The following is an 11,027-nucleotide window of genomic DNA, read 5'->3' as shown; positions in this document are numbered from 1 at the left end:
TCACTTTCTTATTAGAGTAAAGTGAGAATGATTAAAAACTTGTAACATAAAATTTAACATAATTTTGGAAATAAACAAGACATGTTATATATTGATAGGGTGTTGCTAAACGTACCCCCTCTTATAACATTTTTACTAAATATACACCCCCTAAAGTTATTAGATTAATTACTATTACCTCATAGCATTCTTTATATACATATTAGTCCCTATAACATTTTTTTCACTTAATAATCTCCACTACATATATCAAATTAAAAACTATCAAGTATTAATATTAATTTATTTTTTTAGTATTAATTTTGTAAATATTTAATATATCTTTTCTTTAATTTTAATAGTATATATATTTATAATATCCTTATTTTACCTCTTTATCTTTTACAAAACAAACCCTAAACCCGAAAACATAAACCTTAAACCCGAAAACCTAAACCCTAAACCCGAACTCTCAATCTAGTGCTCTGTATAAGCAGAACAGACATCTTTCATCAACATTAAAAAAACATCATCAATAACACAGCAAGACTACTTCAAACACGAGTACGACACGAAACATCAAAAACATCCAGTGCCACACAAGCAATCCAATATTTGCAAAATGTCCAAACTAAGAAACCAAACATCACCTTAATTCATACTAGACTAACAAACACGTGTTCATTTCTCCTTACACAATGAGCTCATAAATTCATAAAAGATAAGTTTAAAAGACCTAAAACTAATATAGATTGATATCAACATCCGGGTAGGTTCGTTGGAGCTTCAACAACTTCACAGCAAACAAAAACTTCTCGTCAGACTCTGCAGACGAGAGGGAGTGAATAACAAGTTTTTTTTCAGAAAACAGGAGCATGCATGTAAATCCCTAATCAAGTATACTTCATTCATTGAACCTTTCAAATCTTTAAACACCGAACTTTGAAGCTGCAAACCGCCCCCATTGTATTAAAGTATACCTCTGAAATAAAAATATTAAAAAAATTGTGGGGGTTAGTACAGAAACTAACTAGTACTAAAAAAAGTCACATAACAGCAACAACAATAAATAAGTTAAAAAGAACTAATACTCGAAATCAATTTGAGCTACAGTGGAGGCTCGAGGGAGCTTCAATAACTTCATGGTAATCATCAACTGAGCACAAGGTGCTAGAGCCCCGCTGGGACGAATAAGAATACTTTTTAAGAAAAGAGAACATGCGAGTAAGTACTTTATCAAACACATTTCATTCTCTGAACCTGCAAAACAACCTGCAAGCACCACGCTTTGAAGCGCCGTTTTGTTGTATTCCACCTCTGGTATTGGTAATGTGTTAGAAACCTGCAAGAATAACCAACTAGTGTTCAAATGCGCAACTATATAACTATGAGATTACACAACAAACAGTAAGATTGAAACGTACACATGGAATTACATGGATCTCAAGGTTTTGTAGATTCGGCGAGCTCCAAATCAACTCAAAAGCAAATGATAAATTTATGCGATTGCCTAAATCTATTCTAAATAATCGAAGAGTCTTGAAGGAGAGAAAGGAGGTGGAGAACTTCTTTCTAGCACCATCTTCTATCAGCTGTAAAACGTGGAATGAAAAAAAATAATGAGGCTATAAATAAAACTTATATGACACAGCTTAGCATTAATTACCTTGAAATCAAGTTTCAAAAAAAGCTCTTGAAGTTTTGGAAGAGAACCCAGAAGCTCAAAGATATTGTTCGAACTTATTGTCGTTGTAATGTCACGTTCACGCAAGGACAAAGATAATATTTTGAGATTTTTAAGGTTTGCAATCTCAACTAGTTTTACTTTGCCGGAATAATTCAATTTCAAATTCTCAAGCAAGGGGCACATACTAATAAACTTCCCAAGTTCACTCTTTTCTCCACCAAAAGACAACTCTAAGCTCAATAGATTTGGAAAACCATAAAAACTAAACTAGGTGGAGGATTGAAACAACAAAAATGAAGTTTAAGACGTTCTAACTTTAAACAAGAAAAAAGATGGATAGGCAAATTTAATGGTCTTGCACCCAAGTATTGCACAAGAGTGAGGTCCTTAATTCCTTTTCTTGACAAGAACAAAATCCAGTTACAAATATAATCATCAGTCAGTTTGTTGTTGTGGAGGACACACTTTGTTATGGAACCATTAAGATGAAGAAGCATCATACTTATAACGCTCCCATAACTATTTGTATTTCCTTTTGAAAGAAATTTAAAGAAGTTCTCATCAATAACGAGTTGGCTAAGCATATTCCACTTAAACCTCCAGTTTCTCGACAAGATACCAGTCCTTACCGCATCTTGTAATGGCAACCAATTCAGAATATCTGGCATGTTGCTAATGAAATCTTCATGTGCAAGCTTGGGTGCTTTATTTGTCCGGTTAATTACATATGCATATCAAGTCTTCCCACAACACATGATTATTGCTAAATTTTGAAAGTAATATATAAACTAGTAACATACAGTAAGGTTTTTCAATTAACAATTTGTAACTATTAACATACATTAAGCTATTCACAATTTAACATACAACTTGAATTAACATATAAACTATTAATATACAGGAGCTTACTAGGGTTAGAATGGTGAAAATTAGGGGTAGAAGTGAGAGGGGTTCGAGGCCGACGGTGAAGAAGCGAGCAATCCATGGCGAAAAGAATCCGGCAATGGGCTACGGTGAGAACTAATTACACCGTCAAAAGCTGAAGGTGAGAGAATGAGAGGGGCCAGTTTGAACCTAGGGTATTTTTTTTATTTTAAAAGCCAAGTACGAGAAAGAAAAACTAATTGGCTGGGAGTTTAAGTTTATAGTTAAGCTCTTTGGATTGAGATAGGTATGTTTATAGTTAGAGTTTAAGTTTAGTTTGTTGTTGTGAGCCTGTTTTGAACTTACATGGGTTTGTAGTTAAGTTGGAGTTTAAATGTAGCTTTTGGGTTTATTGTAGTTTCAACTGTATTTGTTGTTATCATCTAAGAATTACATAGTACTTAATACTTACTAGTAGGAGAGCCCGCGGTTGCGACGGGTGTCTAAAAACTAACTATTGCAGCTAGAACTAACAAGGTCATTCAAGTGTTTTCCTAGAATGCACTAATACGCGTTTGAGTTATATTATCGAAGTAAACTAAGACACGAATGTTCGTTGATGTAATTTAAATATGAACTCAACATGTAGATATATGTTTAGGTATTAATGGTAAAGTGATGGTTTTAGTGTTTTGGTTAAATCAATTTGTGACTTGGAGTAAATAACAACTATTATTTTGTCAATATTGGGTTCATATCATAATCACAAATTTAATTTGGGATTATGTTTAGAGTTGAGTTCACAAACATGTAACAAGTATTGTTGTTTGTTTATTAATCATCATATCAATATCCAACATGTAAGTAATATGTACGGCTATTTGTTTATTAAGTATATCACTAATATGCAAACATAACTCTTCAAGTAACAAACAAATGTAATTTCAATACAAAAGCTACAACTATAAAAAAATATAATCCAATAAAAACTTTTAATCAAACATAAGAAAGTTTGAAAAATACTCAAGACAACAAAAGTAACATAAATGTCAAAAATCAAAATACATCTTTTGCTGAAGCAGTTTTAGGTTAGATGATTCCAATTTTGTTAGCAACATCCAACGCCACATAATCCGAAGTCAACCGCACAAAAGCTTTTTTAGTTCCATCACGCCTACATTACATTCAAACAAAACATAAGCTAGTTGCCCCTTGAAACATAATAACCAATACAATATTACTCTTCACAAGAATTACCCGAAATCACTTTGTCACGATATCCGAAAACAGCCATGATGGCACTTTGAGCCAAGAATGATAGAAATTTGAAACTCAAATCAACTCTTATCTTGAGCTTCGACCCGTTTACTTGAACAATTTTGTTCTACTGTGTAATCCAAAATATGTTTTATATTTCCAAAACTACCCCTGGTATAAAACAAATTAGATAAGGTAGAGTCCAATTTTGACTATTTAACTAACAGTTAGTCAAACTTGAAGTTTCAACTAAACTCAATGAACCATCGAAACTTGAAGTTTCAACTAAACCATTTGCAACAGTTAGTCAAACTTGAATATCAAATGCCCATATTGCCCTTGCAAATAATCCCCATAAAAATGCTAAATTCGCTTTGCACTAATCTGCATGATCTCAAATCATATTGTGCTATTGATCAAGTTGACCACCAAAATGAGTCCACATGTTTTTCAATACAGTGACAGCGATTTTAAAATTATATGTTTATTCATATTCGCGATGTTCATGGTTCGGTTTAAAACGATGAAACCACCTAAACCGGTCGTTGGTTCTGGTTTAGCGGTCAGTTTTTTGTATTCTCTTTCGGTCAGTCGGCTTCATAAATTTCAAACCATGTTAAAACTGGACCAGGCCATAAAATTTTTAGTATTTTTTAATGTTCTTAAATATTTTATATTGCAATTATTTTTGTATTAGTTTTGATAAATTATAAAACTGCTTTTTGTTCCCAATTTGGTTTTCATCATTTTTATACAATTTATGTTATGATGGAAACATGAGCTACAAATGTTAATATGAGTGCAGAGCAAGCAACATCTTATTTTATACTACTTTGATAGCTTATTTTTTCATAACTTGTTTTATGCTTTGACAACCCTTTCTATTTATTATTTTATACAATTAATATAATGTCTCAATAAAACCCAAACCATGGCCCGCACACGACCCGTTTACCTAAATGGGTATGGAGTTCTATGTAAAGATGCATATTTAGACTAATGGGATTCGTAAAAAGGCTCGCATGAACTTAGGAGATGATACCTTTTGTGATCGTTTCTTTTTATGATTGTTACCTTGTATGATCATATAAGCCATATTGTGATTGTTCCCTGCATTCGCCTCCGGGGCTTGAAAATTGTGAGGCCCACACGATCACGGGTTCTTGTTTTCTAAGTTTTATCAACTACTTGAGATCCCTTTATCAGGTATAAATTGTAACGCATTGGCTATATGTAACCAACACCATAATTAATATAATTATTATAATCGAACTTAAGGACTTTAAGTAATAAAATTAAATAGATTAGTGGCATAAAACATACTAACCTGGTGCATTGCCAACTTGTAAAGTACACTCGACCTCTAATGCCGCCTTCGGATTTTAAGACATGCTTTGCGGCATCCGTCAGACCGCTATATTTTATTGTTGTGGTGGCTACACCGGCTTCCGCCTCGGTAGCTGCACCTAAACTTGGGCCTGCAATCTGTACAAAAAAAGTTAGATTTTGGTAATGGGATTGCTGCCATTGCTTTCGCAAGTTTGCATTACATGGGTGATGAAAAATTACCATCTTGCCCCTGCAACTTTCTTTCGTTTTATATCCCTTTGGTCAAAATAAAGAAATAGTAGTTTCTGATAAAAAAATTTTCACCAGTTGTGTTGTAATACTAATATGCTTATTTAATAACCCATACACAAATATAATTTTTTCAAGATTGATAAAGAAACTGGGCTGACACGTACAATTAGGAGTGGCCAATAGACCAAGTGACCCGTTAATAAAGACCTTGTTAACATGTACAATTTGAAATGGTTATTGGGTTATTTTGATCCATTAACTAATACAGACCTTCTTAACACCTGTTACCGGGTTATATTTTTTTTAAAAGGAGCAACGATTTATCGGGTTAATTAGGCCCCTTAATAAAAAACTTTCAATTTTTAACAACTGGTTTAAACTATACCAGAGAAGCCCGCACTTCCGGTGCAAGTTTTAAGCTACATGTATTCGCTTTAGTGAAATCAACAAAAATTAGGAGATATCATTACATATTCAAAAAAATGGTTTGTCATATAAGTACCCTTTTTAGGCTTCTCAGTTGATTTTCCATCGAAATTCTAAAAAACAAGCGAAGTCTCCGACCACCTTCATCTGTGGCGCCGCAACCGGGTTAATATGCGACGGTTGAGAAGCCGCAGTCACCACGTTAACATTTTGTTAAGATGCCTTGTTCTTATTCTTGAATGCGTCGTGCCACTTATCAATTCTCTTTATAGTTCCAACCAAATGATTGTCACCAACATCCCTAAAAACAAATTTTCTCTTGCAAATAATCAGAAAGATTCAGATTTCAAAACTTGAAAAAATGTGGTAGTTAATTTGATGAACGATACAGATGGCCAGGACATTGCAATGGGCCTAATTTTGGTGGAATAGGTCATACAAACGGTTTTGGTGCAGATGAAGGTATTGAAGCTCACTCAGTATTTTCCCTTTGAAGCCATTAAAACTCAAGTATGTGTAGCCATATGCCCATACGAATTAAGTAATTTAGTTGGATTTTATGTTGAAAAATAGTTCAATTTAGCCCAAAAAAATACTCACAGGCGTGTTTATTTAGTTCGCCAATTTCTATTAATTAAGATTGTGAAAACAGTAATTGAAAAAAATAACATTATAGCATGAAAATGATGAGTTACCATTCCTTCAATTTGGTCTTCACCACCTACCAACTCAGCCCCTGCAGCTCTAACCTAGTCAACAGCTACTCCTTCAGCAAATACAACAACCCAAAGAGCCTGCAAAACACAAACCGCCATGAGTAATTAAAAATTGTTCATAATCATAAACTCAATGAACCATCAAAGTACCATTTGCAACTGTGAGTATTTTGTGTCATACTCATTATTACTATATATTAAAGAAGAAGCTTGGTGCCGCAAGTGACCCGATTGGTCCACTTGACCGCATGGGGTGTTTCATATATATATTTTTTTGTTTTTTGGTTTTTTTTGTTTCTCCTTTGCATTTTTAGATTTTGTTGTTGTTTGTTTTTTATAAAACAATTTTTTTGATCATTTTATTTTTTTATTTAGTATCAACACCGTCGATTCCACTAAATTCGTGTCATTCGCCGTCGCAACTCACATTTCTTTTAATTTAGTGTTGACACCGTCGATTCCAACCAAATTTGTGTTGTTCGTCGCCACAATTCGTGGTTTCATTTTGCCATGTTTTTTGTTTTACATTTTGAAACATGTTAGTTTGTTACTTTGTTGTATTTAGGTGGTGATGAATTTAGTTTTTTGTTTACTTTCAGAGTCGTAAGCCGATACCAAAAGAATTTGCATTGGTTCATCATTACAGCGAGCGTTTTCTTTAAGTAATTAATTTTTTTCTATCTGATCTTAAAAAAACTTAGTTATGTAGGTTTTGTTCCGAAGCTGTGACCAAATACCGATCGAATTAACGTTGACTTTTAGCCGCATAACACACTTTTTACTAACCAACTAGATGTCGCTTTAAACAAGTTTTTTTATTATAAGCTATACGAGGGTCAATACTATCAGGTTGGCGCAACCACCGATATGCTACCTAGTTTTATATTCAATTAAAAACCATTGAAACCGTGATTGGTGCCTAAATTTTATAGAAAGATCTATGATCAATAACTTAAAGCCGGAAACTCTAAACCTATAATCAGCCCCAAAATCACAAAATTACACGCCTGGGTGGCTGGGTTAATGTGAATGCCGAATTCGAATGTGGTTCCTGACGTTGCCGGAGGGTGGGGGCTGCAGTGGGTTGAATTGAATGAGAGTGATCTGATTAGGGTTTGAGAAACACAAACAGGGGTATTTTAATTGAAGGATGTGAATCCGTAAAGCCGGTGGTGACGATAAAGCGGTAACTGGTGAAGCCCATGTGTCAGATTCATACACAGAGTATTCAACTATAATTGAAGACCAGTGTGATTCATTGAAAAGGGCTGTAACGGCAAATTAGCAATCAATGGAGCGATGAAGTAGCGGGAGTGAAATGGAGGGTCGCCTGAAATGTGTATTGTACTGGCTGACGGCAAGAATTAGATATAGCGGCGTCTCCAAAATTAAATTTAGCGGCGTCTTTAAATAATAAAATTACTATTTTGTCTATCTAAAATATCTTCCTGTCTAATAAAAGAGAATAAATTTGGACATGTGTCACCTCCATGTTTCATTTACTACCGTGTCCTTTAAAGAGGCCATCCACATTTCTTTTTCCTTTAACCCCTGTAATCTTTCTCTGTAAGCTTTGTTTCTCAGTCTTATCAAATTCAAAATTCAAACAACATTTCTCCCTCTTCTCTCTCATACGCCATAGATAAAGCCTAGACTATGATGAACGATACTTAATAGTTTTGTTTCTTTGTTATGCAATTTGATCTACTGAAATTAGGGTTTCTGCGTTTTGGACGTAACAGTTGAGTCGATTTAGTGTCTTACAATCTTCAATCCTCAAGCACCAGTTCAATTTAATCGTTGGTTCATCATTCGCAGCCTAATTCCTAATCAGAGGTAAAAATTGATTCTGAGTTTGATGTTTATTATTTTTATAGAGTATAGATTTTATCATTCACATGTTTATTGGGATTATCCTCATCTCTTCTGCTTGACAGATTCACATCCACAATGGAGTAATCCTTTGAAGTCCTAAGCCCTAGCCGCTTCTGTAAGTTTGATTCTTCATAATGATTTGACTGATTCTTCATTCTCATAATGGGTTTTCTTTAACTTTATACAAGTATTAATTAATTTAATCGTAGATACAATCGCGTTCGTAACATGGAAATATGGAATTAAAGGTTTGCCTTAAAGTTCATAAACTACTTACACATAGAAAGTACCTATCAAATACCAATCTGCTTTGTTAACTAATGTTGTGTGGGCTAAATAAAAGTAACTTATCCATAGTACATGACACCGTTATGAAATTTGTATTACTAGGCAAGTATCAAATGTTTTCTTTTAAAGAAAACACCATTGTAAATGGCATATTTAATATTGTAGATGAACTTTTTGGTAAATATAAAGATGATAGTGATACAAATGCTTTACTTTACATGTGCATTAACTTGTATATGCTTTGGCTTGTCAATTTTTTTTCTGTCTTATACCTTGATGTTTGTTTCTTTTGCTGCATAAGATGTTATACTTTGTTTATCTTAATTATATGCTGGTTTGGATGTTATGTTCCTTCTTTGTTTGTGATGTCCCACTTTTGTTTCCTGCTTTGTTATGTTTTGGTTTGCGTATTATTGGTTTAAAATGTAGATACTTCAGTTTTTTTATAGCATAGTAGTATTTATAAATGTTTGCTTCTTTTTTGTGTTTGAAGAAATTAAAGTTATCTTTGGTTTTTTTGATTGCTATGACTCTAGGATTTCATTGCTAATGTATTTTTGTTTTACTTCTTTCGTTTGGTGAATTTGTGTTTGTATTAATTTATTGTAGTTTTAGACTTTTGTTTAAGCTCTATCTTTGCTTTTAACATTTGTACTTGATTGCTCACTCTGTCCTCCACATGTCGCGTGATAAAAGACCACAGATTAGCTCATCATTATTCGGTAACGAGTATCATTGTAAATCATATTGGCAAGCCTCTCATCACCCTGCACTGTGAGTTTCTCTAATTCCTTTCCATAGACACCCTTAGTATCCTTTTCTCATTCTTATTTTATTTCATGGTGACTTGTGTTTAGAAAAGAAAGCAAACGATTTAGGCTTCTTGAGAAACACAAGGACTGTGTTTTTTGAGCAAAGGGCTTCCATAAAAAGGAAGATTACTTTCAAGTTAAAGTTTTTAGGTAATACACATTCATTTAATATTGGATTTTTCTAAAAACAAAAACTATGAACCTAAATTTATTAACAAAATATCAAAGAAAAGGCAGCACCCAGGAATTCAGATGAGTACTTATATTCGAAACTGGGCGAATTGGGCCACAACCAGTTTGGTTAACCTTCTAAGTGCGTGCATCTTTTTGTCCAAGTTTTTGAACATTTTTATATATAATTGCTGCATTAGTAGAACGATTGCTCTTTAGAACTACAGGCTATTTAGCCTTCTTTGTTAATGCTCTCAACGCTAAGTTTTAAGTAACAGGCTGCAAGAAAAGTGTTAGTTATGAGCATCATAAGGAAATTCATTTAAACGGAACTAAGAAACAATACGTTATATGAATAGTATTTGGTTTTCTTATATAAATAATGGTTTACAAATTGCACATTTAGTATACACAAATTGAAGTTTTTACCAGCATATTAACACATGTTTTACAATTAACGTTTACAACCTGTGTGTCACACGGGTAAATATCCACTATTGTTTTGTTATCATTGTGTATTCAAATTATTTGTTTATCATTTTGTAGGAATTCAGACAGATCAAAGGAAACATTAGTGCAATGATATCAGTGAGTACAAGGTCTAATTGCATAATTAATTTTAGTCTCAACTTTTCTTGCTTCACTGTTATGTTTTTGTTAAACTACTTGAATTTAATTTCACATGTTTATATGATCATGCTTTCTAATTGCAGACTTATTATAGATGGGTTATTGTCATATCTAATCGGGATTTAGGCCAACATGCATGGTTGTCTAAAGGAAGCTATATTTTGTTTTTATGATCTTCCGGCCAACAAAGAAATTGGAGGGCTTCACATGTTATCAACGGCTGACATTAATGTTACACAGTACATCGCAGATAGGTATGGTGTAACACTTTAGGAGTGGCAAGCGTTATGAAGAAGACCACTTGATTCTAAACCTATATTGTGGTTATATTCACGTTTATGATCTAAAAATCCTTTGAATGTTAAAATTTTTTATGTGGTGATGTTTTTCTTTTCTCAACAGCCATGGGAGAGTAAGGTCAATTGATCTACATCTTTAGGTAGAATATGCTCTCAAGAGGCAGGAAGCTCAGTCACAAAATAAGCTTGAAGATTTGGAAGTGAGTTTTAATTTTGTATAGTAATACACGCTAAAAATCACCTTTACATAAACAAACTTCTACTATAAAATGTTTAAGGGGAGACGAAATAGAAAAAAAAAAAGCACAACAACAATTCTTTCTTACTTGTAATTTAGCTTAACAAGGGTATATATGTATTTTTGTAGGTTTGTTCATGGAGTTTCAACAAAAAGTTATAGCTTTTGGATCCTAAGTTAACACCTTTGCCAGGACGGTTCGTT

The 11,027-nt window shown here is 33.4% G+C and overlaps 2 long non-coding RNA genes across 5 annotated transcripts; one reads left to right on the top strand and one right to left on the bottom strand.

Moving 5' to 3' along the window:
* Positions 1-457: 457 nt before the first annotated feature.
* On the bottom strand, positions 458-1,499 carry LOC143580389 (uncharacterized). The gene is made up of 3 exons (XR_013143642.1): positions 1,404-1,499; positions 1,071-1,321; positions 458-961 (listed from the first exon to the last, which is right to left on the bottom strand). It is a non-coding gene; the product is annotated as an uncharacterized LOC143580389 (long non-coding RNA).
* Positions 1,500-7,967: 6,468 nt separating this feature from the next.
* LOC143580388 (uncharacterized) lies at positions 7,968-10,699 on the top strand. 4 transcript variants are annotated; one of them, XR_013143640.1, is made up of 5 exons: positions 7,968-8,346; positions 8,448-9,635; positions 10,203-10,255; positions 10,370-10,540; positions 10,689-10,699. It is a non-coding gene; the product is annotated as an uncharacterized LOC143580388 (long non-coding RNA). The 4 variants fall into 4 exon arrangements; XR_013143639.1 differs by lacking the exon at positions 10,689-10,699 and having other exon boundaries at positions 8,448-8,500; positions 10,370-10,615; XR_013143641.1 differs by lacking the exon at positions 10,689-10,699 and having other exon boundaries at positions 10,203-10,244; positions 10,370-10,615.
* Positions 10,700-11,027: the final 328 nt, after the last annotated feature.

Source organism: Bidens hawaiensis, unplaced genomic scaffold, assembly GCF_021521415.1.
Source record: "Bidens hawaiensis isolate Kalapana, Puna unplaced genomic scaffold, B.hawaiensis_p1.1 tig00030408_1, whole genome shotgun sequence".
Classification (NCBI taxonomy): domain Eukaryota; kingdom Viridiplantae; phylum Streptophyta; class Magnoliopsida; order Asterales; family Asteraceae; genus Bidens; species Bidens hawaiensis.
The sequence above is the reverse complement of the archived record's forward strand: the minus strand, read 5'-3'. Positions and strand labels throughout refer to the sequence as shown.